The sequence below is a fragment of the Phoxinus phoxinus genome (genome assembly GCF_949152265.1).
Source record: "Phoxinus phoxinus genome assembly, chromosome: 12".
Classification (NCBI taxonomy): Eukaryota; Metazoa; Chordata; class Actinopteri; order Cypriniformes; family Leuciscidae; genus Phoxinus; species Phoxinus phoxinus.
In genome coordinates, this window is record NC_136887.1 from 6,051,524 (window position 1) to 6,078,609 (window position 27,086).

The window sequence follows — 27,086 nt, forward strand, 5'->3', positions numbered from 1 at the left end:
CCACTCAAATGTTTTTTAAAGCAAAACAGCACACGGTGAGATTGACATCTTTTCAATCGTTTAATGAAACTACCCATCATTGTATGCTATATTCTGACATTTATCCATATCGAACGCGATTGGTTGTTCGGTGCCAACGTCACTTTGGTATGTGCACGCGCTCGTGGATTAATCATAGTTTAAGATCAAAGCCTGAGTTGACAGAGAAAGTTGATGAGCTGCGTCATGGTACCAATAAAGCCTGATTGCATCGGTTTGGTTTTGTCAACTCAAAACTAATCCTGTAACCCCGAGTTTGTTCAGCTACCTTCATGGTACAGGCCCCAGATATTATTGTAAACAAATCATCCATGTACACATTTTTATTTTATTTACATTTTTGTAACATTTAATCCAATAATTTATTCTGCTTAAACTCTACAATCGACTGCAAGCTCACATTCATTTTTAAATTGTAACATCCAATCAACAACTGATGAACATACATTATTATTATTATTTTTATATAATGTTACATTTGGATGTGCGTCACAATATGTAAGAAAAGTTCTGTCAGTATTTCCTTTTCATTGCAGGTCACCTTTATTTATACAGCGCTTTATACAGATTGTTTAAAAGCAGCTTTACAGTGATAAACAGGAAAATAATGATCACTTCTGCTCTAAAAAGACGACAGTGTCATTGTTCAGCTGAAGTCAGTTCAGTGTTGATTCAGTTCAGTTCAATAACTGTGAAGATCATCAACTATGAAATGAGTTCAGTTCATCTAAGCAGTTCTACAGAAGATCATAATGCTATTATTCACTTTCCATTCAGTTCAATAACAGTGTCGATGTTAATGTTACTGTCAACAAATTACATCATCAATGATTAGTTTGTCTTATTCATGGTATTATGACTTAGGGCCTATATTGGTCACTGCAGTTGTGCTTTAAATCCATAAAAGTGCATAATTTTGCATCTGGTGCTATATATATATATATATATATATATATATATATATATATATATATTATTAACCACATTTTTTTAGAACCTGTTACATAAGGTAGTTTTGGATTTCCTGTTTTTTGAATTATGAAAATCTGTCACACTGTACCAGGACCTTTAACCAAATTAAACATTAAAAAGGAGTAGAAATAGTACAATTTTCAAACATTTAAAACTGTTTGAATGTATCTAGGTTGATTGTTATTCTGTCAATCATTAAGAATATATAAACAGCTGCTGCCTCAGTGCATTCATGTTTCAGAGCTCGAGTTATAGGATAATATACAAACATAAGGATTTCACTGGCAAGAAGATTACTAAAATGTGTCAATACTTTATGTTGTCTTACATATTGAAAATATGAATTTAAACATGCGTTCATTATTGTATGACTTGTTGAATTTATAATAATGATAATATTTAAAAAGAATGACTTAGAAGTATTTATAAAGTTACTCTGAGGTCCTTAGAGGACAAAAATGTCAGTGTAAAAAAAAACTCATGAAAAATGTGAAGCTTCAGAGAACAGACTTAAATTAATCTCATTTTCAAGAAGACCCATGTCAGATTATTGTTGGAGAAAAAAGTAATAAAAAAAGAAAAGAAAAAGTTACATTTATGAAAAGTCAAAACTGTTATAAAATCAAAGCCATGAACAACAACAAAAAAAGCTTTCAGTGAGATTTTGTTTGGTCGCAGTACCGAACTTGTCCCATTAAATGACAGCAAAGCTCCACTGGTATAAACAGTGCTGCGATTTGCAGTCCAGTAGAATTTTTCTCTAGCAAATATGCAAACACACACACACACACACACACGGCTCTAAATTCTACATTTGATTGATGAATGAGACCCTTTTATTACAGTGTTGTTATTGAAGTATAATTTGGCAAACTGTATTAGTCTAGAAGCAGAATCAGATTTAACTGTGATTTTCTGCTGTTATAAACAGTTTAACTGGTAAGATCCTCAGAGGAGTTGTACAGTTATTATATAAGAATGGAAAGACTGTGTCGTTGAAGGATGTTGTGAATGTGAGTAAATGTGTGTTAGTTACAGGATCAGAGAATGACACTGTTCCTCCGTCATAGTCCAGCTGAACTTGCACACGCTGGAGCTTCTGTTTAACAGTAAAGACAGTGAGGTGTTTCTCTGGGGATTGTGAGCTGTATTCGCTCTGTATGTAATCCACACGCCAGACATTAGAGTTAAAGAAAACCGCTCCCTTCCTTTGGTTTGATGCTGTGGTTATTCCAAGACTCCAGTATGTATTGTCTCCAACCTCCACATCCCAGCAGTGTGTTCCTGAGTTAAAGCCCTCAGATCCCAGGACACATGCATACCTTTCAATCCTCTCTGGATTATCAGGAAGTGTTTTATCATCATCACTGACCGACACACTGGTCAGATCAGCAGAGAGTGTGAGATGAGGAGCTGCTGTGTTTGGATCCAGAGTCAACGGAGCTGCAAAGAGAATAACATCAGATTAGAGGATGAGATATGATTATGTTAGAAATGTAAATGTAAAACATATAAATCATAATAATGGTCTCTCGTTTACTGTCAGAATAGATTGAGGTTTCAGGTTTAATATCAGTATTCAATAAACAATATTGTATCCTAATACATAAATATAGATCATGAGGAGTAGACTTTCATTATGAGTTCGCTGTATCTGATGATTTTCTGAAATATAGATTCACTTAGAAATTAAAGTGATTATTGAATATATTTCTATCAAATGTTAATGTTGTGTGTGTTTCTATCTGCACTATCTTCTGCACTGGTGTCAGATCTGCTGAGACTCACTGTGTTGGACAGTTTCCAGCATCTTCTTCCCGACTCTGAACGGCAGGTTACCCAGATAACGCGACACAGGAATCAAAGCTCCAGAACTCATCCGTGGATCCGGCTGTGAGATCTGGACTCTGAGGAACATTCAGGAGTCAGAACTGCGGTGAGTTTGAGTTCAGATCCACTGAGAGAAGAGATACGAGCAGCTCACTTACCTTTCCATCGTGACTTTATAGTTCTGGAAAATATAGAGTTTGAAAACATTTTAATATCTTATCAAACACTCTCACTGTCAGTGAGTCTCTCTATACAAGTTGTTTTCAGCACAGAGAATGAAGCCAGATTGATTTGTCACCTTTAGAAAGGAGACGTCATTGTCTTTCAACATCTCCTCCATGTCTCTGAGTGTGTGTGAAAGAGCTGAGATGTGTGTGTTCATCTCCTCCAGCTTCTCCTTCATCCTCTGCTTCTTCTGCTCCTCTTCCTCCCTCAGTGCAGTGACTGTAGCTTCTTCTTCGTCTCTGAGAAACTGATGAAGCTTCTCAAACTCTTCTTTAATCTGACGCTCTGTGTGCTCAGCTTGAGACTGAAATCACATCACATTCACTTCAGTCAGCTCTGTGTGAACACACTAATGCCAATAATAAACTCTGTGTGTGAATGTTGAGTATTTAACTCTTTATACATCCTCACCTTGATGTGTTCAATTGTTTTATCACACTCCACACTCTTCTTTCATTTCTTCTCCATGTTTGAGCTTGTTTTGTAGGGACGTCAGCGCTGTATTAAATTCCTCCTACAGGTTTAGATGAACATCTGTGAAACTTATGCAGCTATAAGAGGTTTAAACATTGTATGTTTGGATGTTTTTATTGTTATATTGTTTATGTTAAATGGGTCATTCTCAGGAAGCATTTGTATCTCAAAATGCAGGACATGTTTTTTCTTGATGAACATCAAGAAATCGCGTTCTCTCACGGGAGTTCTCTCGTACTGCGTCGAAGACGCTACGGGAAAGATTCTTTCTCGAGATATTGAAGCCAAAAATTAATCCTTAATTTTGTAATAATGTAAAACGCTTTGCAACAGCATACAGCCTTAGGCGGAGCAGCTTGCGTGCCTATTGGCTGCTCTGCAGCAAAAGCAGCAGCCTATGCGAGGCCTCCCATGACGCCTGACCCAATGAGGGCGCTTCGCGTTCCCTGCATCGCTATCCGGCGTGGACATATATCCTTTCAATACTGTGTGCGTTTTGTGTGTGTGTTCGCTTCTGCGTCACACATTTTTTCTCCACACTAAAAGAGCCGAGCGTCTTTTTAAAGATGCCTCGCAACTGTGGCTCGTGTAGAGCTCCACTCAGCGACGAGGACCACCACGTGATATGTGTTTCCTGCCTGGGTGAGGACCACGCAGCTTTAGCTCTCGTCGATGGCGGCTGCCATCACTGCGAGACGATGCCTATGGTGACTATGCGGACTCAACTGGCTTCGTTCGCTGAAGCTGCACTTCCGCCCGCTGCACTTCCGCCCGCTGCAGTGCCGCGCCGTAAAAAGCGCCGTGCTCAGCGGAATCCGGAACCTCCCTCCACCACGAGGAGCTCGCCGCTGCCGCCGCCAGCTTCTCCGCCCGCTTCACTGGACTCTCCGTCCGACAGACAACGGCCGCTGTCTGCCGCCGCGTCCGTTATGGACGATGAGGGTGAAGCTGCGTCTGTGGAGGACGACTGCTGTTCTCTCCTCGCTTCGGGTAGCGAGGGATGGGCGAGCTCTGTGGACCTCCCCGCCCCCGCCGCTCGTGAGCGTCGAGGAGGAAAGGCCAGCATCGAAGCAGAGCTGATGCGTCTGCTCACGCAGGCCGTTGCGAGCCTCGGCCTCGAGTGGTCGGCGCCCGAGAAGCCTGCGCTTTACCGGCTGGATGGCTGTTTTCTGCCTGGAGACCACGCTTCGCCGTCCTCACGACTCGTGCCTTTTTTTCCTGAGCTTCACGAAGAAGTAGCGAAGTCCTGGAAAGCTCCATTTTCAGCCAGAGTGCGTACTTCTGCCTCAGCAGCATTCTCCATAGTGGACGGTGCTAGAGACAGAGGATACCAGTCCCTCCCTCCGGTGGAAGAGGCTGTAGCGACTCACCTTTGCCCGCCCTCCGCTAGACGGCGGGCAAAGGTAGCATTACCATCCAAAGCTTGCCGCACGTCCTCAGCTTTGAACAGCCGCACTTACGCCGCCGCTGGACAAGCTGCGTCGGCATTGCACACGATGGCAGAGTTACAGATCCACCAGGCCAACCTTCACTACAGTTTTCGCGTCGCCCCCACCGTTACACGGCGAGGGTCGATACCACCGTAAAAACAGAAGTAGCACATTTACTTCGAGCCGAAATAGCAAAGCTATTGAGCAAAGGGGCCATAGAGGCTTTATCTCAAGCTTAGAGCGATGGGATACAGCAGATATTTCCTGGTGCCAAAGAAAGACGGGGGTCTCAGACCCATTTTAGATCTGAGGCAGCTTAACAAAGTGCTTGTGAAGCGCAAGTTCAGAATACTCACAACCAGAAAAATCCTCGCGCAGATTCGCAGAGGGGACTGGCTTATGTCAATAGATCTGAAAGACACGTATTTCCAAATACAAATTGCGTCACGTCACAGGCGATTCTTGAGAGTCACCTTCGAGGGCCAGGCGTATCAATATACAGTCCTCCCGTTCGGCCTGTCCACCTCTTACGTTTACAGTGTGCATGGACGCGGCGCTGGCACCCCTGAGACTCCAAGGCGTACGAATTCTGAATTACTTGGATGATTGGCTGATTCTAGCCCAATCGTGATCAGAGCTTGTACAGCACAGGACCATATTACTCGATCACCTCGAGGTTTTAGGTCTCAGAGTCAACTGGGCGAAAAGTTCACTGTCTCCCAATCAGAAAATATCCTTTCTGGGCACAGAACTGGACTCGCTGTCACCACAGCGCAGACTGGGTATTCTGCACTAGGGATGTTAACCGATGACCGTTTGACCGATGGTTGACCGTATCAACGTTAACCGATCAAAGTTGTTGGTAGTCGGTAAAAAAAAAAAAAAAGTGATCTCTAAATTAGTCTATTATAGACAGTGGACTAAACGCTACTACAGTTAGCCGTCACATTCCAAGATCTTTTTGTGTGAAGTGAACAAATCCCTCTCACTCAATTTTTCATAACTCGCCCGTTTGTACTTAAACCAATAAAAACATTCTGCGCGATGTCACAGCGTTTGGGTTCGCGCGCTCACAAGGTGCCAGGGCAGACGACAGGAGGAAGCGTGCAGAAAATAGTAGTGTGTGGGACCATTTCACCAAACAGAATGACACAGATGTCACGCAAGTTGCAACTTGTGTGATACAGCGCTTAAATATGAAAATACATTACAAATACATTTCAGTGGTAACAGATAAGGTGATGATGATCATCATCTTTCTTTATTATTGTTAGCACTACCACTACCTCGAACTAAAGCGGCGTCTCTTCGGTTCGGAGCTGTCATGAGCCGCGGCAATGTTTCAAATTAGCTTCTAATGCTAGACAAACGCCTTTATTTTCAACGCGATCACCTTGTACCCAAACCATTTCGAAACTAAGGAGCCATTTGTCCGCCGATTACATACAAGCTCCTCGGCGCCGCGTTTGCGGGACTCATGTTTCACGCTGTTGGGGATTTTAAAAAAGTGAAGTGAGTGAAAGGGCGGCGCCGTGTGTGTGTGTGTGTGTGAGCGGGAGGCAGAGCGGCGGAGAGATGCGACAGAGTTGCGAAATTGCAGGCGCGGCTCGAAATGGCTGTTATTTCAAATAGCGTAGCATATTTTAAACTAATCGGTTAACCGGTTTCAACCGGCTAATGAGGCTCGGTGGTCGGTCAAGAATTTTTTTTGTTTTCGCCATCCCTATTCTGCACATGATAAAAACTTTCCGCGGCGGCTCCATAGTTCCGCTCAGGAAGTTTCAGAGGATGATGGGTCTCATGGCCACAGCATCATCAGTACTACAGCTAGTACGGCAGACCGTTCTTCGGCCCGTGGTCAGAACGAGAAAAGCTCCCACACATAAACTGCCTGGAGATGTTGGCAGTGGACTACGCGTTGAGATGCTTTTGTCCCCGGATAAAAGGACATCACGTTCTGGTCCGTTCGGACAACATGTCAGTGGTGGCCTACATAAATCGACAGGGCGGTGTCAGATCCCGAAACCTTTACAGGTTAACGGAACGCCTCCTGGTTTGGGCCCAGCACAATCTGCGCTCACTGAGAGCTGCACACGTGCCAGTGCGCCTGAATGTCGGCCTAGACAGACTCTCATGGAACAATGTTCCTACAGAAGAGTGGTCTCTACACCCACAGACAGTACAACTGCTGTGGAAGACATTCGGCAGAGCGAAAATAGACCTGTTTGCATCTCAGGAAAACGCTCACTGTCCGAAGTTTTTCTCCAAGAGCAAGGACGTGCTGGCCCACGTCTGGCCCCGCTGCCCGCTCTATGCTTTTCCCCCCGTCTCGCTTCTACCTCAGGTATTAGAGCGAATCAGGGAAAGCGGATGCTCAGTGCTACTTGTGGCTCCGTTCTGGACAAACCAAGCTTGGTTTCCAGTACTGATGCGGCTGACAGGCACTGCTCCATGGCCGATACCAGTGAGGAGGGATCTCCTCTCTCAGGCCAGGGGCTCGATTTTGCATCCTCGCCCGGAGATTTGGTCCCTACATGTGTGGGCCATCAACGGGTCCCCGCTAACCTCCCAAAGGGAGTACTAGACACGATCGAGCAGGCTAGAGCCCCGTCCACTAGACGGCTCTATTCCTCTAAATGGTCTGTGTTCTCTAGCTGGTGCTCAGCCCAGGGTATATCACCCCTGCAGTGCGGGGAAATGGAGGTTCTCTACTTCCTACAAGAGCTGCTGGATAAGGGTAGGACCCCATCCACACTCAAAGTTTACGTGGCAGCTATAGCAGCGTTCGTCAATCCGACGCTTGGCCGGTCACTTGGTAGGAACGACCTGGTTGTTCGTTTCCTTAAAAGAGCTAGGAGATTGAATCCTCCCAGACCTCCTTCAGTCCCCGTCTGGGACCTTTCTACGGTATTGGATGCCATGAAGGGTGCCCCGTTTGAGCCTGTGCACTCAGTTGACATGAAGCACTTGTCTTTCAAGACAGTGTTTCTCCTGGCTCTCGCTTCAGTGAAGCATGTGGGGGATTTGCAAGCGCTCTCAGTGAGAGCGTCGTGTATGGAGTTCGGGCCTAATGACTCTAAAGTCATACTAAAGCCGAAACACGGGTATGTGCCTAAGTCCCTCAACACACCGTTCAGGGCTCAGGTTATCTCCCTGTCGGCTCTGCCGGCCTCCGAGGGAAAAGACGACGCTAGCTTCCTTTGCCCGGTTAGGGCGTTAAGAGCTTACGTGTCCCGTTCCACTGCTTTTAAACAGACGGAGTAGCTCTTTGTTTCGTTCAGCGGACGTCCCAAGGGACTAGCTGCGTCAGAGCCTGTCTAGATGGGTAGTGGATGCCATAGCGCTAGCCTACGCATCAAAAGACTGCCGTGCCCGTTGGGCATCAGAGCACATTCTACGAGGGGCATGGCCTCCTCGTGGGCTTGGTCTAGTGGAATCTTGTTGCAAGATATCTGTATGGCGGCAGGCTGGGCCTCCCCATCTACATTTATAAGGTTTTATAACCTAGATGTTCCCGCCTTGCAGGCCAGGCTGCTCTCGGTCTAAACAGACAAATATGGTGCTCATAAAAGAAATAGGCTGTATGCTGTTGCAAAGCGTTTTACATTATTACCAGGGTTTCTGCAGGGTTTAGTCAGTCAAATTTAGGACTTTTTAAGACCTTTTTATGACCATTATGATTTAAATTTATGACCTATAACACAAATTACGAAAAATAACTTTTATATTAGTCGATATAGATAATTATCACGATAAATGTCAAATCTTTATTTCTTTCAAGTTTAAAGGCATATTTTTGCTCCTAAGTGAAAGTTGTAGAGCGTTAATTGTGGTTTTAGACTACCGGTACTCTTTATTGTCAGAACATATCATGACAAACACTTAAAGGGGTGGTTTACTGCTTTTTTTCTTTGCATGATTGTGTTTATGGGGTGCAATATAACATGTCTTCGTCTTTTTTTCTTTTTTTTTTGCCTTATTTTTCATAAATTTCCCCTTTATTGTAAGCCGCTCTCTCCTCTGTCATTTGAACGACCGGTTGACTTCCTGATTCTATGAAACCACTCCCTCAGAAACAGGCAATGGGCTCAGATTGGTTAGTTGGGCCGGTGTGTTGTAATTGGCTAAACTGCGTAGTGCACATTGTCCTGAAACTTCACGCCCATTACTTTTACGGGCGAAAGTCGCATGTGCTCTGGTCAAATGTAAATAATGGTGTCAATACTGCCGTACAGTTTGAGCCAGAATCAGACCCAGAAAGCGGCAACGAAGAGAGTCAAGCAGAACCTCCCCAAACACGGCTCTTCCAAAACGTTTCTGAATGGTACATTTTATTTATTATTATTATTCTATTCTATTCTACTATTATTATATAATAATTTCGATACGCTGTTAGGCTACTTAAAAATGCCACTGCTGTTTGCTAGCTTTTGAGATACGGTTTTCTCCCGATTAAACATTTAATATAACAGAATAAATGACTGAGTAATACCGCAGCTGAAGTTTGCTGTTGCGATTACATATAATTTTTTAAACTTTATACACGTTTGTCTTATACACACGAAATAGCATAACTAAGTGGCTATAACGCGAGCGCTGGCATTTGTTTACGTCCTTGATCAAGCTAAAACATTACGTCTGAAATTATACATGCAAACATTTAAAATGATTAAGTCTTACTTAGAGGTTGTGGCCCAACAACGGCTGCCTCTGCGTTTAAAGTTGGAACTGCGTCATGTTTTAGTAACAGTTTCTTGTTTAATCCGGCATTGAATTCGTGGAGATTCTGGAAGCTGTCTTCCGTAAAATGCGCAGCACAGAGAGCTAAGATTGTAATTTTCAGGAACATAATCAAACAGAAATTTTAGCCATTGTTGACGAACTACAGCGTCCGTAGGAAGCCCGAACACAGAAGACCTGACAGCTGCGTGAAAATAACACACTTTAGATGGCATGGCTACAGATCTCCACTATAACTCTTCCTCTTCCACGAAGCCGCAGAAATATGGCCACGTCCCCTTTTTTGCATATTCCGGAGGGAGGGTTGATGTAAATGTATGGGTTAGTTACGTATAAAACCCGGGAAGTATCTCGTTGTAGTCCCATTCGAGTCGTTTTTGTAGGCATTCAACTTCCTGATTTTTAAAAGACGATATCTCTGCTTACGTTGAACTTTCAGCGCAGCAACTTTGCAGATACTGTTCATGCACCAACAGCAACATAACACACTATTTAAAATGAAAAAAGTGAAATCGCAATCAACCACCCCTTTAATTGCCAAACAGGGGAACATTTCACAAATCTAAGGTAGAACATTCAAACATTTGACATTAGGTAACAAAATAAATATCTTCATTGGAAAACTAATTTCTTAGTTTCTGCATACTGTGCTAATGGGGGTCAAGTCTTGAAACAGGTTTGTGTTGACTTTGATATCTTCATGAAATGTATGAAAAACAGTAGCCTAAATACATTATTAAATACTGTCATTATATTCCATTAGTCCTTTAATACATTGTCTACAATAATAATATAATACAATTCAATATGTAGCCTATATCCCACATGGTGCAGTTAATATTTATAGGCTAACGTTATAGTAAATCCATGGTAAATAATGGGAATTTGTAGAAAGAAAAGCTTCTGACTGTATCGTTGCGCACAGTGTTTGTCCTGTTCGTCAGCGCTGTTTCATCTGCCTTTAAACTGGTTTAAATCACTGAGACATTTGTGTTCTTCACTGAATTCAAGCGCTTCTCACTGGATCTCGTGACTGAGACCGATCAGAGTAAACACATCTGCTCTAGTGAGCTCGCGCTGCGCTCATAGACACTAGGCTGCGCTGCGCTGCCGTTTGGACTTTGAGTCGAGCGGATATATGGTCCGTGTGGCGCGAGGTTCAAATTAGTTTTTCCGCTCCGCTTTTGGCGCATTTAAAGGGGTGGTAAAATGCCATTTTCACAAGATGTAAAATACATCTCTGATGTCCCCAGAGTGTGTGTGTGAAGTTTTAGCACAAAATACCCCACAGATATGTTTATAAAGCATGTTAAAGTTGTCACTTTTTGAGGATTTGCAAAAACGCACCGTTTTGTGCCTGGCCCTTTAAATGCAAATGAGCTGCACAGAGGGCGGGGTTTCAAGAGCTCATGTGTTTTAGCAGCTGCGATTACCTCATGCAGACACCCTAAAATGACAGAAACTGTTCTGCCTTTAATGTCAAAACGGAGTCAGTCAAAGATGGAGAGTCTCAATAAGAAGTGACAACATGTAGAAGCAACAGGACGTCTCTGAAAGGTTAGTTGATGAATGTATGTTGCTGATGCGGAGTCTCTTCAATTAGGATATTCTGTCATGGTAATCTATAAATCGCTCGTATAGGAACTTTTGTGAGTTGCACAGAGTGATTTTCAATTGCATGTGAAAAGATGGATGCTAAAGTTTGAGCTGACTCACAAATGTACACTTATAACTTTTCCTCTTCTCAACATGGACTGCGTGTTCCTGGGGGCGGGGCTTGTGTACATTTTAGACTTGCTGATGTCACTAAACCTGGAGGAATGTTGTGTAGTCCCTACCAGCCGTTTGTTGTAGTCCTTAAAAACTATTTCTTTAAAAGCAAATATCTCCCTTTGCTTTGAACTTTGAGCGTTGTAACTTTGCAGATGTTGTTTATGCTCAAACAGCAACATTTTACACTAACTAAAGTTAGAAAAGTGAAATCATACTTTACCACCCCTTTAACATTATGCCGCCAGCGCATTTTCGGGGGGAAAATGCAATGGTAGAACCAATAAATGAACGAGCATATGAATTTAAGACGTGGCTAAATGTAATTTATGACCTTGTACAGAAAATCCGGACGTTTTTATGACTTTTTATGGCCTAAAATTCTTATTATTAAATGTATGACATTTTATGACTCCGCGGAAACCCTGATTAAGGACAAAATTAAGGATTCATTTTTTGGCTTCAATATCTCGAGAAATAATCTTTCCCGTAGCGTCTTCGACGCAGTACTCGTTCCTCTTCTAGAGAGAACCGAGGTTACGTCAGTAACCGAGTTAATCGGTTAGTAACCGAAACAAATGTGGTTTTGCAATGACTAATTATTGATGATTATATACATGCAGTTGTATATTTGAGGTTGTGGAAATACAAATACCGAAAGAGAAAGACTGTTAGTATCAATCACTTTTTGGTGTGTCTTGTAATAGGGGAGCGCGGGGCACAACCTAACGCGGGGCTAAATGTAACACGGACCTTTTACGTAGTTACTCAGGGTCACGCGGGTTGTGTTTACGCTCTTTTTCTCTCGCTGCCAGAAGACGGTCTCCCGTGGATTTGTGAAAAGTTTTGGTAATATTTTGTGAAGATACGGGACAAAGAGTGTTTTGACACCATCTAAGTATTTTTTTTCATCATACGTATCTTTATGTTTCTGAGTTGTGTGTGTACGTCACCAAATCTAACTTTATATTGCCTTAATCACTGTCTTGTTGGCTAAAACATGGCACCATTTTGAAACATGTCAGCAACTCCTAGCAACTGTTAGCTAGGTTTAAAATATTTTTTACACAGCGGGGTTAGTTGTAACACAGTGTTACAACTAAGCCGCCAAGTGTTCACAATATTGTAGGCTATGGGATTTGTTTACTATATTGATCACTTGTTTATTTATTAAAAATATTGCCTGTTTTCATGTAATAAACACTTTAAAATGTGATTTTAAGCTTGTTTTTATTATTATTACTGTTACTATTAATAATAATTATAATTTTGCATGCAAAACTGTGCAGCCCTTTCCTATATCTCTATCCATGATATTGATCCATAATAGAAGGATGATTGGATGAGGGATGGATGTATGGATATCTATCTATACAGATGTACAAACAATATCAAACTATACAGATAAAATAGTACTGAATTATGCGTGTTACACACAAGTGTTACAACTAACCCCTCTGTCTGTTACAACTAACTTATATGGGGTAAGTTGTAACATTTGCACTTGTCACTTTCAGTGCAACTGTACGAAAATGGAAGGTCCTAGAAAAAAACTTTAAGTGTTCATTTGTAGCAGAGATGTGTATGTTTCTTGTGTAAAAAAAATGATTTTTTAAATAATTGAGCCAAAACCAAAATGCGTTAGGTTGTGCCCCGCTCTCCCCTACATATAGGCCTATTAATAAAAAAAATATTAATAACCCATGACATATCGATTTTTTCAAAACATGTTTTGTGCAAATGCTGTTAAATTCAAGAAGATTTGAACATCAGAGCAGTTGAAGCTTAATGCAGAATTTTATATCAGTAATAAATCATAGAGGTTTAATCTGAGCAAAAATAAATACTGGTCTATTGTATACACAAATAAAACTGTTTCATGTTTAGCACTGTATTTATGAAATGAGAGACATTAGTCTTACCTTGTGAGATGAAAGCACTTCACTGATGGGTCTGAATGTGTGACTGGTGTGTTTCTCTGAGTCTCTGCACACTAAACACACAGGCTGTTTGTCCTCCAGACAGAAGAGTTTGAGTTTCTCACTGTGTAAACTGCAGATCTCCTCAGATCCTGATGAACGTTTCTCATTTCCCTGAATTCCCTCCTTTATCAATGAATCACACAAGTTTTTTAACACGAGAATAACTGGAGGATCATCTCTTGAGGATCTTCTCCTGCAGACAGGACACTCATGAGTTTCCTTAGTTTTCCAGAACTGTTGTATACACTCTTTACAAAAACTGTGACTACAGGACAGAATAACAGGAACCTTGAAGATTTCACAGCAAACAGGACAAGAAAGCTCTTCCACAGATTTTGAATCCATTTCCTCGTCTTGTAAAAGATAAAATAATAATAATAAAAAAAGGCTATAATACAATGTGTCCTCCTCTGTTTTTCACAACACTGACTCGTTTTAGCTTTCAGTCAAACTGAAAGGCAGGAATCACTTCCTGGAAATGTTTTTCACTGCGGTCAAGCCAGCCGCGGTTTGAAAATACACGATCAAGACTGCCGCCAAAAAAATGGCGACACCCCTCGCTGCAGCCTGTAGCGCGATGACATAGTTGGATGATCCAATACTGGATGGAGGTGTGTTTGGGTTATAATTCGCATGCGCTGGTCTTAAGTGACATGTGCTCAATATTGTATTGAGATGATGTTTTAACCTGTGTTTAACCCTAATAAATAGTAAAGTATAAATATTGATGAATAAGTAGGCTAATTATTTACATAAATGTGATGCTTTCCTAGTTTCTCTCGATCTACATACATGCAAAATAGTTAATTTTACAATATTTTAAATTACAGTATTTTAAACCTAAATTTAAAATATATTTCTTTCTAAATACCTCTTTTTTTCGTATAAATATTTTTTACAATATTAAACGTTTCTGGAATTCAATGTCACACCTAGGCTATGAACACCTTATTTGAAACCATTTTGCTGCAGCATTTTGGAAATACGTTACATTATTCGACTTCAGCGGCCTATAAAGACCTCATTTCTAATAAGTAGAAAAAACGAATGGTCAGTTTTTATAGGGGACGTCCCATACAGGAAGATTTGAGATTGGTCTGTAGTTGCTTATGGTCTTATCCAAATTGCTCTTTTTTCAGGAGGCCTCAACAACTGCAGTTTTCAGGGAGTTTGGAAAGCTGAAAAAGAAGTGAGGCATTTTCCACTTCTAACAAAAAATTATTTCATGTTTCAAAACAAATTCTTTTTACAAACCCAAGGTACTGCCATGGGTTCGCCCATGGCGCCTAATTATGCCAACCTTTTTATGGGTAAATTTAAACAGGATTTTATCTATAACTCGAATCCCTTTAAACAGCATCTCAAAGTGTGGTACAGATATATAGATGACATATTCTTTGTGTGGTTGGGCTCAAAAGAAGAACTGATTGCGTTTCATGATTATGTAAATACTAGATTGCCCTCTATCAAATTCACACTGACTCATGATTATAAGGCCCTGCCCTTTTTGGATGTTTTAGTGAGGAAGATAGATAACACGTTACACACTGAAATTTATCGTAAAGAAACGGATCGTAACTCCTTGTTGCACTACCAGAGTTTCCATCCACCCTCTCTCATACGTAGTCTGCCCTACAGTCAACTGTTGAGAGTGCGCCGTATCTGTAGTGATGACGAGGACTTTGAGCGACAAGCGGGGGAATTATGTCAAAGATTTATCGACAGGGGTTATACATGTAACCTAGTGCGTGATTGTCTAGAGCGTGCGCGCAGTATTCAGCGCGCCGATTTGATGACCAAACGTACGGATCAGAAAAGTTCTAACAACACTTCAGTTACTTTTGTATCGACTTATGGTCAGATTTCAAATAGTTTAAAGAACATTGTACAACGCCATTGGCACATTCTCAGTAGCGACCCGCACATAGGGCACACTTTCCAAGATCTGCCGCATAATTTTTTTAAACGAGCACCCAATCTTAGAGATCTATTAGTGCACTCGCACCTTCCTGCATCTACCCAGTCGCCTTTTCCCTTTAAAATTCCACACGGTAATTTTAAGTGTTGGAACTGTGCGGCATGTAACTTTATGCTCACAGATAATATGTTTACACATCCAAAAACAGGCAGAACATACAAAGTAAAGGGCAGAATCACATGCTTATCTACTTTTATTGTGTATTTATTGACGTGTCCTTGTGGGTTGTTCTATGTGGGAAAAACGAAGCGACAACTAAAAACTCGAATTTTTGAGCACAAATGTGCTATCAGAAAAAATGATGACAAATCATCAGTCGCGAGACATTTTAACTCTGCGGGACATGATGTTAATATGCTCAAATTTATGGGCTTGGAGTTTGTTAATCTGTCCCCAAGAGGGGGAGACCGTGAGAACCGCCTCCTTCAGCGAGAGGCGTGGTACATTTTTAGCTTAAACACATGTATTCCCAATGGGATGAATGAAGATCTGTCACTAAGTTGTTTTTTGTAAATGTAACACTATGCATGTATATCTTATGTCCATTCTGTATATGTATAATGAATAACAGACGTTGCTTTTCATTAATGGACTAATTGAAACATTGGTGACACCATTGGACTGTGTATTATTTTAAATTTATTGGTTGATGTCAATATGGGTGTGTCAATGGGTGTGGGCATATAAGATTGGTTACACTGTGATCTTGTTGCACACTGAAGAAGGCACGCGCCGAAACGCGTTTGTGCAAATAAAAATATAATTTATGCATAGTGTGGCCTCCCTCACAAGAACAAATACAATTTTTAGTTGAACCACTAGACTTGCCAGAGGGGCTACAGCTTTTGTTTCATCTGAGAGGGGAATTGCTTATGTACCTGTAACCAATGTCAGTTATTTTGATGTTTGGTTGACCCCACGTAGCAACTGTTTCTGTGGCTAATGTGGTGGCTGAGCAGGATCCACAAGCTGAGTTCTCTGAGAAGGTTGGTGGCAATGAAGGTATGGCTTATGTTACCTCTCAGCAAGTAGAGCACGTGGAGGAAGAGTGGGTGGATTTTCCATCTTTTGATGGTTTAGAAGATGAGACTGAGCAACTGAAAGCTAAAGTTTTATTAATTAAATATCCTTCCTTGTTTGGAAAGACTGATATGGATGTTGGGTGTACTAATGAAGTCCCTCTTTTGGATGAAATTCCAGTTCGCCAGCCCTATCGCCGGATTCACCCTTCACAATATGAGGCGGTGAGAGCTCACGTTAAACAACTGTTAGATAGCCAAATAATAAGGGAAAGTAGTAGCCCCTATTCATTTCCAATTGTACTAGTACAGAAGAGGGATGGAGGTCTTCGAATGTGCGTAGATTATCGGCAGTTAAATACAAAAACTAGGAAAGATGCTTTTCCGTTGCCGTTGATTGAAGAGTCATTGGACGGTCTTACTGGTGCAAAATGGTTTTCGACACTGGACTTAGCCAGTGGTTATAGTCAGGTCGAGGTTGCTGAACAGGATAGGGCTAAGACAGCTTTTTGCTCAATGGGATTCAATAGGATGCCATTTGGGTTGTGCAATACTCCTAGTACTTTTCAGCGCCTCATGGAGCGTATGTTTGGTGACTGCCGGTATCAATCAGTTTTGTTGTACTTGGACGATTTAATTGTGTTTTCTTCCTCTGTTCAACAGCATTCAGAAAGGTTGGAGGAGGTGTTCTTATGTCTTCAAAAACAGAGTTTGAAGGTTAAACTGTCTAAGTGTAATTTTTTCAGACTGTGAAAAAAGTAGGTAGGAGTTACTACAGACCCAGATAAGGTGACAGCCGTACGAGATTGGAGAACCCCAAGTAGTTTGGTAGAATTGCAATCTTTCCTTGGGTTCGCCAGTTACTATCGTAGGTTTGTTGCAGGTTTTGCAAAGATGGCCATTGTATCGAGTGGTGGCCCAGTTAAGTGTAGCAGGAAAAAGAGATATAGCAGAGGTGGGCTGCCCAGTTAGCTGAATTTAATTTGACTTTGAAGTACCGTCCAGGGTTTTGAAATGGGAACGCAGACACATTATCCAGCCAGTATATGGAGCCGAAGTTATCTGAAGTTCATAGTGGAGGGAATACCGTGGAGACTTATGGGCAAGTGAAAACAGCCGATCACCTCCTGCTTCAAAAATAGCCAAAGAAGAGGGATGGTTAAAGTCAGAAAACAGAATAATATGAAACAATAATATTTTAAGTAGGTTATAAATTTAACAGAAGAATAGTGAGAGAAATGTAATAAAAAACATTTAAATCAGAAATAAAAAGACTAAAGAGAGTGCTGGAACATTAAAAAGGTCAGCAAGCTATGAAGCTCTTAAACTCAGAGATATCTGAGAACTAGTGCAGAAGCAAAACAGAGACAGGATGATAGAAGGGGACCTTTGACTTCTGTTAGGAGAGGAATCCAGTCAGACAGCTGGAATGTAAAAACCCAAAGAAAAGTAAAGGAGAAAATGTATTGGAGCCGTAGTTAACAGATGGGGTCAGAAAACAGAAATGATCAAAATGGTTTAAAGGAGAAGACCACAGCGCTTATATGGATCGTATAATTAAAACATCCAAAAATGTGAATTTACCTTGAGAAGCTATAACATTGCTTAAGTTGATATAACATCATATATAAAGCCAAAGCTATTGACAATGTAAGAAGTTTAACAGGGACAGAGGGGAAATATTCGCAATGAAAGGAGATGTTGATTAATGCATCTAAAGACCAAATTCCACTATTAAGTGTACGGTTATCAATAGAAGATATCTATGACAGATAAAGTAAGGTTACTAAGAGATGTAGGTCGTGGATATAAATTAGTAATGATCTGGAATACTGCAACTAAAAACAAATAGAGAAGAATATAACGGAGTATGATTTAAGCATTCTATGTAAACAAGTTAACCTGTATTTAATAAAAAATATACATAATTGAAATTAAGAAGCTCGCCTGCCATAAGTCTTTGTTTTACAAAAGATTATGCTGAACTAACCACAGAGAAGTCTTCTGTGATCTATTATTTAGGACAGATTTGACTTACTTTACCTAACCTGAGAATAATTAAAATGAGGTAAAAGGTGTTTAAAAATACGCACCATAAAACAATATGTGTATGACAAATATGACGACTTCTGCTTCTGAGAAACCCAGAAATCTAAAAAGGATCTATTTCTAAAATGTGTCAACACTTTATGTTGTCTTACATATTGTAAACGTGGATTTAAACATACTTTCGTCATTTTATGACTTATTTAATGGCTACTTAATTATTAAAATTATAATAAAATAAAAATAAAAATACAGAAATCAGATTTTTAACCCTTATGCGTCAATTTATAAAGTTATTCTGACGCTTTTAGAGGACAAAAAATGTCCTTGTCAAAAAACATTTGAAGCTTCGGAGGACAGATTTAATCCTGATACTGCTACTAAATAAAAGCCATGAATCTGAATCTTGTGTTTCAAATCTAAAAAAAGAAAAGGGCTTTCAGTGAGATTTTGTTTGGGTTTAGTACTAAACTTTCCCCATTAAATGTAAGCTCCACTGGTAAAAAAAACATTTTTTACAGTCTATGGTAAAAACAGCGCTGGAATTTGTGATTTACAGTACAGTAGAAATGTTCTCTATCAAATATTACACACGCGCGCACACACACACACACATAATTTTTCTAGTACATGCATACAAACCACACTGACATCCACACAAATTAAAACTGCATCAATTATCCAGTTGATGCGCAAATACGGAGAAGAAAATACGAATAAAGCGAGTATTTGCTTTATAGGCCAAACCTGAGAAAAAGGGCGCCATCTTGTGAAAAAGACCAAATGTAAATAAAAATATAGAAATGTAGTTTTCAATGGGGATATTTTTCTCCGTAAGGTTCTGAGTGTTATGTCTGCATCAATATGCTATAATAACGTATATTATTCTATTGTGTTTTAGAATAGACATGAGGGAAACCAGAGACATGACTGCACTGTTTATAGACTGGTTTATTCAGTAGACCGCAACAGCAACAACCAACAGCACGGGGTGCCCTCTAGTGGCCATCGGGTATTGTAACATCAACTCAAATACATTACATCGCTCCCTCCTTAATTCAGTCTACCCAGTGTTTTTCTTTTTAACATAATAACCTCCATTTCTTAGGAAATAACAGTTAGGAGCCAACAATTAGTCAAGCAATATTAATTGACGTGTCAACTTAACCACTCACTCAAAAGTATGTAACACTTTTAACACATTCAATTGTGTATGGAACATCTACACATTTTACAGATCAAGTCTGTTAGGTGGTTTACAGGTTCTAACAGGAAATCTTCTCACATTTGGGGAAGAAGCAGTAGCTGGCTCAACAAGCTTGGTTACATGCTGGTCTAGAGCATTTGCTTTGATGTCATTAGATGTTAAAGGCAGTTCTTGTCCGTTAACATCCAGTGTTTGTGATGTTGTTGTGTCTCTGCTGATAGTGGTTCTGTTTTTTTGTAATTTCTGGATGACAGTCTAACATTTGAATTGGATGTCTTTTGCAGCTTTGTGAACTGTCCACCTGAACCGTATACAACACTGGTCCTGACTGAGAAGAAACAGTATCCGTTTTCCACTTCTCCTCTCCCCGTCGATAATGTCTGACCGGCACCGAATCACCCACATTGAAGTCTCTGTGTTTGGCATGGAGGGCACGGTAAGAACATTTAACTTTTTGTGCTTGCTCCACAGTCAGTTTCACACTTGGTTTCAGTAGATCCAGCCGTGTCCTCAATCTGCGATGCAAAAATAACATAGCAGGTGTTTATTTTGTTGTGCTATGTGGTGTATTCCTGTACTGTATCAAGAAAGGGTCAACAACTACCAGAAACATTCGTCCTTAAAATGGACCAGCAAAGTCGATGTGAATTCGCTGCCAAGGAGCTTCTGTCCATGCCCAGGGATGTAGAGGTGAGAGACATGGATATTTTTTATTTTGTTGACAGGACATGCTTGTCTTTGATTTTTCTTCAATATTTGGCCACCAGATATAGCTATGTACCAGAGCCTTTATTTTCACTACACCTGGATGTCTTGTGTGTATCCTCCAACACTCGTTGTCTCAGATTTGATGGAACGATAACTCGCTGTCCCCACTGTGGTGTTTTCACCCTTTAACAGAACACACTCCTTGCGGTGTACAACTCACACATTCAACTTTATTCTTCTTCATCACATTACTCAACACAATTCCTCACTAGAACCCCTAGTGGTGCAGTTCCACATTAATGTGTTATAGTTAGCAATTACTATGAATTAAACATCAAGTGTTGTATGCTTCTCAACACAACATCTCCCCTGTTACTCAAACAGAATTCCTACTCTTTAAAGATAATTACCTTATTCAAACTTATTTACTCAAACAACAACTTATCTCAAATAAGCATATTTAAATGACCTCTTATGCCTTCAAACAACAGTCTATTTTAAATAGGCATTTCAAAGGAGCATAATGAAAGCTTCTAGCACACTTTTATCCTTTTAACATAACACAGAATAATATTCATCAAACATTTCAGGATTCAGTGTACATTCGATTCTTTAAAAAAAAATGTTTTTAGATAGGGCAGCGGTCCGCCTACACCCTTTACAAATCGTATTGGTCTGACTTATTTCTTTCTCTTCAGACACATTACTCCAACACATAGTCTTCAGTCCACAAAGGTGGTCGTCTCTGTCTTAAGCCCCTATTCAAACTCAAAGCAGTGTTCTCCATTGTACAGCCTCTTTCAGGTACTTCATCCTGTGCAGAGTTTTCCTCTCTTTCTGGGCATAGTGAAAGACGTACTGAATTCCATCTTTTCCCATCACTTAAGATGAAAGTACTTGGTCCTGTTTGTTGTTGTACTGACAACGGATCAGGGAACCAGGCTTCTCCTTTTTTCATGTGAAAATGCTTTCTCACTCTCACCTTATCTCCAACCGCAATATTAAGAAATTTAGATCCCTTTTTTACGATCGGTGTATTGTTTACTTTTGTTCTGTCTTTGTGTCACACGAGCTCTGACCTGGGCAAATTGATCATGGCTATCCTCAGGCAGAAGAACATTCAACTTTGTCCTCATAGGTCGGCCTCTCAAAAGCAGAAAAGGGGTCTCACCCGTTGTAGTATGGGGTGTCGCTCGATAGCTCTTCAGCATGGTTAGGACTGACGATTTCCAGGGCTTACGAGGCACTTCAGCTGCTTGAAGACACTCTTTAAGCACCCTGTTGAACCGTTAAATGGCCCCGTTAGCCTGAGGGTGATAAACACTGGTCTTTATGTGCTTTATCCCCTGTGTTTTCACAAAATCAGCAAATTCAGAAGAAGTGAACTGCGGCCCATTTTCTGTCGTGATGGCGCAGGGGTTTCCTTCTCGAGCAAAGATAGTGGCCAGAAATTTCAGAACAGTCTCTGTTGTTACTGATGAAGCAAAACCAACTTCTGGCCATTTGCTGAAATAGTCAATCAGTGTTATAGCAAACTTACAGTAGTCAGTAGCTCCCTTTTCGAAAGGTCCTACTATATCAATAGCAACATGTTGAAATGGGCCTTTTGGGAACTCCACTGGCTGCATTGGAGCTGTAAATGTTTTGGCCGATTTATCACTGGCCTGGCAGGTCACACATGCGGATAGGATTGTTTGAACAAGATCGTCCATTCGCGGCCACCAATACAGCTTTCTCAGACACTGTTTGGTTCGCACCAGCCCCTGATGTCCCTTGCCAGGTGGATTAGGCGTTCCCGCAATGCAATAGGAACAATCAAACGATTCCCTCTGAAAATCAATGGAGATTCAACAGCCAGTTCATGTCTAACCGGGAAGTATGGACGTAAGTCGCTGGAGACAGACTTTTGCAGTTTAGGCCAACCTGTTTGAATTGTCTGACGTAACTGAGACAGTTCTGGACAGTCCTCGCATTCAGCTTTAAAGTCCACTAGCGGCAACGCAGTCAGAAAGGGCTGAATTTCTGCGATTTTAGAAATCAAATCCTGTTCACTGGATATAGTGGTGTCTGTGTGGCTCAATGGCATCCGGGAGAGACAATCCGCCACACAGTTTTTACTACCTGGACGGTACTGTACATCATACTGGAAGCACAGGAGCCTAGCAGACCAACGAGCTACCCTCATGCCTGCTCTATTCCTTCCCTTTGTGGAGAGAAGAGTGGTAAGGGCCTGATGATCAGTTGAGTGAAACGATGTCCCCACACATACGTTCTCCACTTTTCTACTGCCCAAACACACGCAAGCGCAATTCCAATTGAGTTGTGGATTATAATGTGTGAGTACACTGGGTGTTAACAGCTGTGTTTTAGCATCTTGAAACGCTTTCTCACACTCTGGCGACCACTTCCATTTTACCTCCTTGTGTAACATTGCATTCAGGGGGTGAAGAACTGTGGCCATTTTTGGCACAAATCGTGCATAATAATTAACCAGTCCAAAAAAAGATCGGAGTTGGTTTCAAATTAACAGGAGCTGGTGATTCGACGATGGCAGGCAGTTTGTCTGGAGACTTGTGAAGCCCTGATGCATCGATCACATGTCCCAAATACTCCAATGAAGTTTTGAAAAATTCACTCTTCTCTCTTTTCACACAAAGTCTGCATTTCTCTAGCCGACTCAACACAGCCTCCAGGTTAGCTAAATGATGAGAATGATCTTTTCCTGTGACCAGGATATCATCCAAAAAACAATGTACACCCGGTAGCCCTTGTAACACTTGTTCCATGACTCGTTGAAATATTGATGGAGCTGAAGTGATGCCGAAGGGTAATCTGTTGTATACAAATGTCACAGGTCGGGGCGGGCCAATCAGGCTGCACCCACCCCTGAGACCCGTACCACCCTTGGGGAGTCGGACAGAGGCCAGGCAAGGAGGACAGACAACAAGGCTTCAAACAAACAGTATTTTATTGAATATAAAAATAGATAAGACTATTTAAAATGGGGAGTCTTCTGAGCAGGGTCGTTCCGTCCTACGGACCCGCCGAATGTCAACTTACGGCTGGGGAGCTTCACTGCAAAGCAGTCAGGTGAGTATACAGGCACGTAATCCTCTTCTCGGCTGGGGAGCTTCACTGCAAAGCAGTCGGGTGGGTCTACAGGCACATAATCCTCTTCTTCAGCACGTGACAGACAGAGAACTTACAGCTGGGGAGCTTTACTGCAAAGCAGTCGAGTGGGTATACAGGCACATAATAATTTTCTTCAGCACGTGACAGACAGAGAACTTACGGCTGGGGAGCCTCACTGCAAAGCAGTCGGGTGGGTATAAAGGCACGTAATCCTCTTGAGGGGCCGGCAGACACAGAGCTTACGGCGGGAGAAGTTCGCTGCAAAGCAGACAGGTGAGTATACAGACACGTAATCCTCTTCTTCAGCAAGTGACAGACAGAGAACTTACGGCTGGGGAGCTTCACTGCAAAGCAGTCGGTTAGCCATTCACCTACGTGTCCCTCTTCACAATGGGCTGTCAGATAATACACTCAAACATCTGTGGAGTACAACAGTGTTAGCCTCTTCTTACGTCTTTAGAACGTGATAGAAACTCAGGTAAGTAATGGACATCCAGCGGGTTTAAGTTCACACTTCACACATCAAATCAGTGCATCACATCACTTCATCACTTGCATGTTCCTTCTCCCAAACTCAGTGCCGCGCCCGTCTGCCAGCCCCACTTCCTCCTCAGCCCCACTTGCTCTTCTCCCCCGCTCACGCTTCCTCCGAGATACACAGTCCCCAAAAACTCTCCCCTTTGCTCTGTACTCTCTCCTTTTTATCCTCCCCTAATCGCAACGTGTCCCAATCGTGGAGCTTCAATCCCCTCGTGCACAGCTGCCGGAGATTTTGGCTGATCCCCCCATTTGCGGGGATTTTTGGGCAAACCCGGAACTAGCCTGGTGTTCCGTTGTTATGGGTCCGGCGGGAGGCAATCTCGGTGAACATTAGTTCCGCCTTGCAAGAAAAAAAGTTTGAATTTCGTCACCTCGTGACACCTCATTCAGCATAAAACTGACGTCATCCTGCTACCTCATCAGTCAGTTTAAATAAAATAACTGCTCTTAGAGCCCTTTGGCACTTCAATCAGACAGAATAAGCTTTCTTTGCACTTAATTATTATTTTTTTTTTTTTTTATCTACACTGTATGGTTGCTATTTTTCACTTCACTGTATGGTTTGCACTCTACCTGCCATGTGCCTTGCGCTGCTTCTTTTATTACCTATTGTATAGTTATATCGTATATTTTTATATTGGATCTAGATTTTTAGGCTTTTATGTTAGTGTTACTTGTATGCACCATGGGACTGAGAGTAACGCAATTTCAATTCTCTGCATGTAATACTGTACATGTGGAAGAACTGACAATAAAGCATACTTGACTTGACTTGACTTGACAAACATCCCCTGGGGCAGGTCGTGATGGTAAGATATTTACGTGAATCTTCATGCACAGGAATCTGCAGGCAGGCATGTGAAAGGTCTAGTTTGCTAAATCTTTGTCACCCAGCCAGTGAAGCAAACAAATCTTAAATTCTGGGTAATGGATAATGTTCTGCACACAGAGCTGGATTCACTGTTATTTTGAAATCACAACAGATCCTAACATTGCCCCTTTTTTATTACAGGTACAATCGGGGTTGCCCATTCACTGAATCGCACAGGTGAAATGATTCCTTGTTTCAGTAAGCGGTCAATGATGGCATACGGTACCACTCGAGCTTGGAAAAAATCGCGGTTGAGTTCCAGACTTAAGGTAGCTGTATACTCATTGAATGTCCCTAAATCTTCTCTGAATACTTTGGCATACCTTTTTAGAAGACTGTCAAATGTCCCTTCATTAACTTGATGCACTGCTCTTACAGTTTTGATCTCAAACCAATCTAGACGAATTCTGCGAAGCCATTCTCGTCAGAAAAGAGGAGCTGCGTTTCCTGTAACATACAAAAGGTAAGCGTACACTTTATCTCTTTAGCTTGACACGCACTTTGATGACGCCTTCTGGCGGGATGACTTTGCCTGTATACATCTTGAGAACAACATTGGTCTGGAGTAATCGAACATGGCTCAGTTTATCTCTGTACAGTTCACTTGAGATAATAGAGATTATTATCCACCCCAGTATCCACTTACATATCAATTGGCAATCCCTCAATTTTTGGTTGTACTTTTATTACAGATGACACTAAATCAGTTTCACTTTTCATTTTGTTCACCCGTGGAGAATTGTGCAGTGTTGCTGTCACTTTGTGTAGTGTCAGTTCTGTATCCGCGTCCGAATTTGTCTCTTCCTCACTCTTTTCCATATTAGCATCCACTCTGTGAATTGGTCTTTTCTTTGTCTGTCCCTTCCATTTTCCACTTTTCCCTTTTACTGTAGTTCTAAGCGTTTCGTCATCTGTCTTATTACCTTTACCTTTTCGTGCAATGTGACCTTTCTTCCCACACGTATAACATTTCTCCTTGGGCGATTCTGTTGACAGAGACATGGCATTTACCTTCAATGAGTTGCTCACGTGCTGTGATTCTCTAGATACAGCCTCCATTGACATCGCTATATCCACAGCCTTTTTATACGTGATCTCCGATTCAGTCAATAGTTTCCTTTGTATTGACTCGCTATTCACGAATCGGTCTCGCAGTGTGACATTTAGATTGTCGCCAAACTCACAGTGCTCCGCCAGTTTCTTTAACACTGCCACATATCGTGCGACACTTTCCCCCTCTGCTTGATTTCGTTTGTGAAATTTGAACTTCTCTGCAATCACAATGGGCCTGGGGGTAAAATGTGCTTGGAGGGTGTTCACAATCTCCTCATACTCCATAGTCCCTGGCTTAACTGGTGCTATGAGACTACGTTAAAAGTCCATAAGTTGATGCCCCCATTACTCTGAGAAAAACTGGCACTCTTTTCCCTTCGCTAATGCCATTCGCCTCCACAAAGTGTTCAAAACGTCAACTTACGTTGGCCTTTGTTCTCTTGCCTAGTCGAATGCCTCGACCTGTTCGATGATCGTAGCCATCCTTTTCGCTCGACCGATGACTCGATATTGGCAGTGGCAACTTTATTCTCGTCGTCAATTTCTGTTATGTCTGCATCAATATGCTTTAATAACATATAGGGCCCTATCTTGCACCCAGCGCAATTGACTTTGTACACCGACGCATGTATCATTCCTATTTTGCACCCGCGCACAGCGGACTTTTCCCTCCACAGACGCACGTCTGTAAATTAGGGAATGAACTTGCGCTCGCGGGGGCGGTTCAGCGCAAAGAGGAGGCGTGTTCCGGCGCAAAACTTCCCTGGTGCTATTTTCCAGTTTTAGAAATCAATTGCGCCACTGACCAGGAAAAAAACAGTCTAAAGACAGTGGCGCGTTGCGCATTAGTGATATGGTATTTTAAGGGTGCGTGCTTGGCCATAATGTAGCGTGTTAACACGCATCCACTTTGATTCTCTAATAATTATAAACAGACGCAGCAGTTTTCATTTTTGCAAATCATACATTATTACAAGGAAAAATATTAACACACAAGGGAAATCATTGTTGTGTCCGTGAAGATGTGAAGAAGGTCTATCTAGATAAAAAAAAAAAAAATCTAGATTAGG

The 27,086-nt window shown here is 41.5% G+C and overlaps 1 pseudogene across 1 annotated transcript; it reads right to left on the minus strand.

Annotated features, from left to right (window-relative positions):
* Positions 1-989: 989 nt before the first annotated feature.
* LOC307007841 (nuclear factor 7, brain-like) lies at positions 990-13,922 on the minus strand (annotated as a pseudogene). The gene is made up of 6 exons (XR_013800713.1): positions 13,403-13,922; positions 3,478-3,580; positions 3,140-3,370; positions 3,000-3,022; positions 2,800-2,918; positions 990-2,454 (listed from the first exon to the last, which is right to left on the minus strand). The product of XR_013800713.1 is annotated as a nuclear factor 7, brain-like (transcript).
* Positions 13,923-27,086: the final 13,164 nt, after the last annotated feature.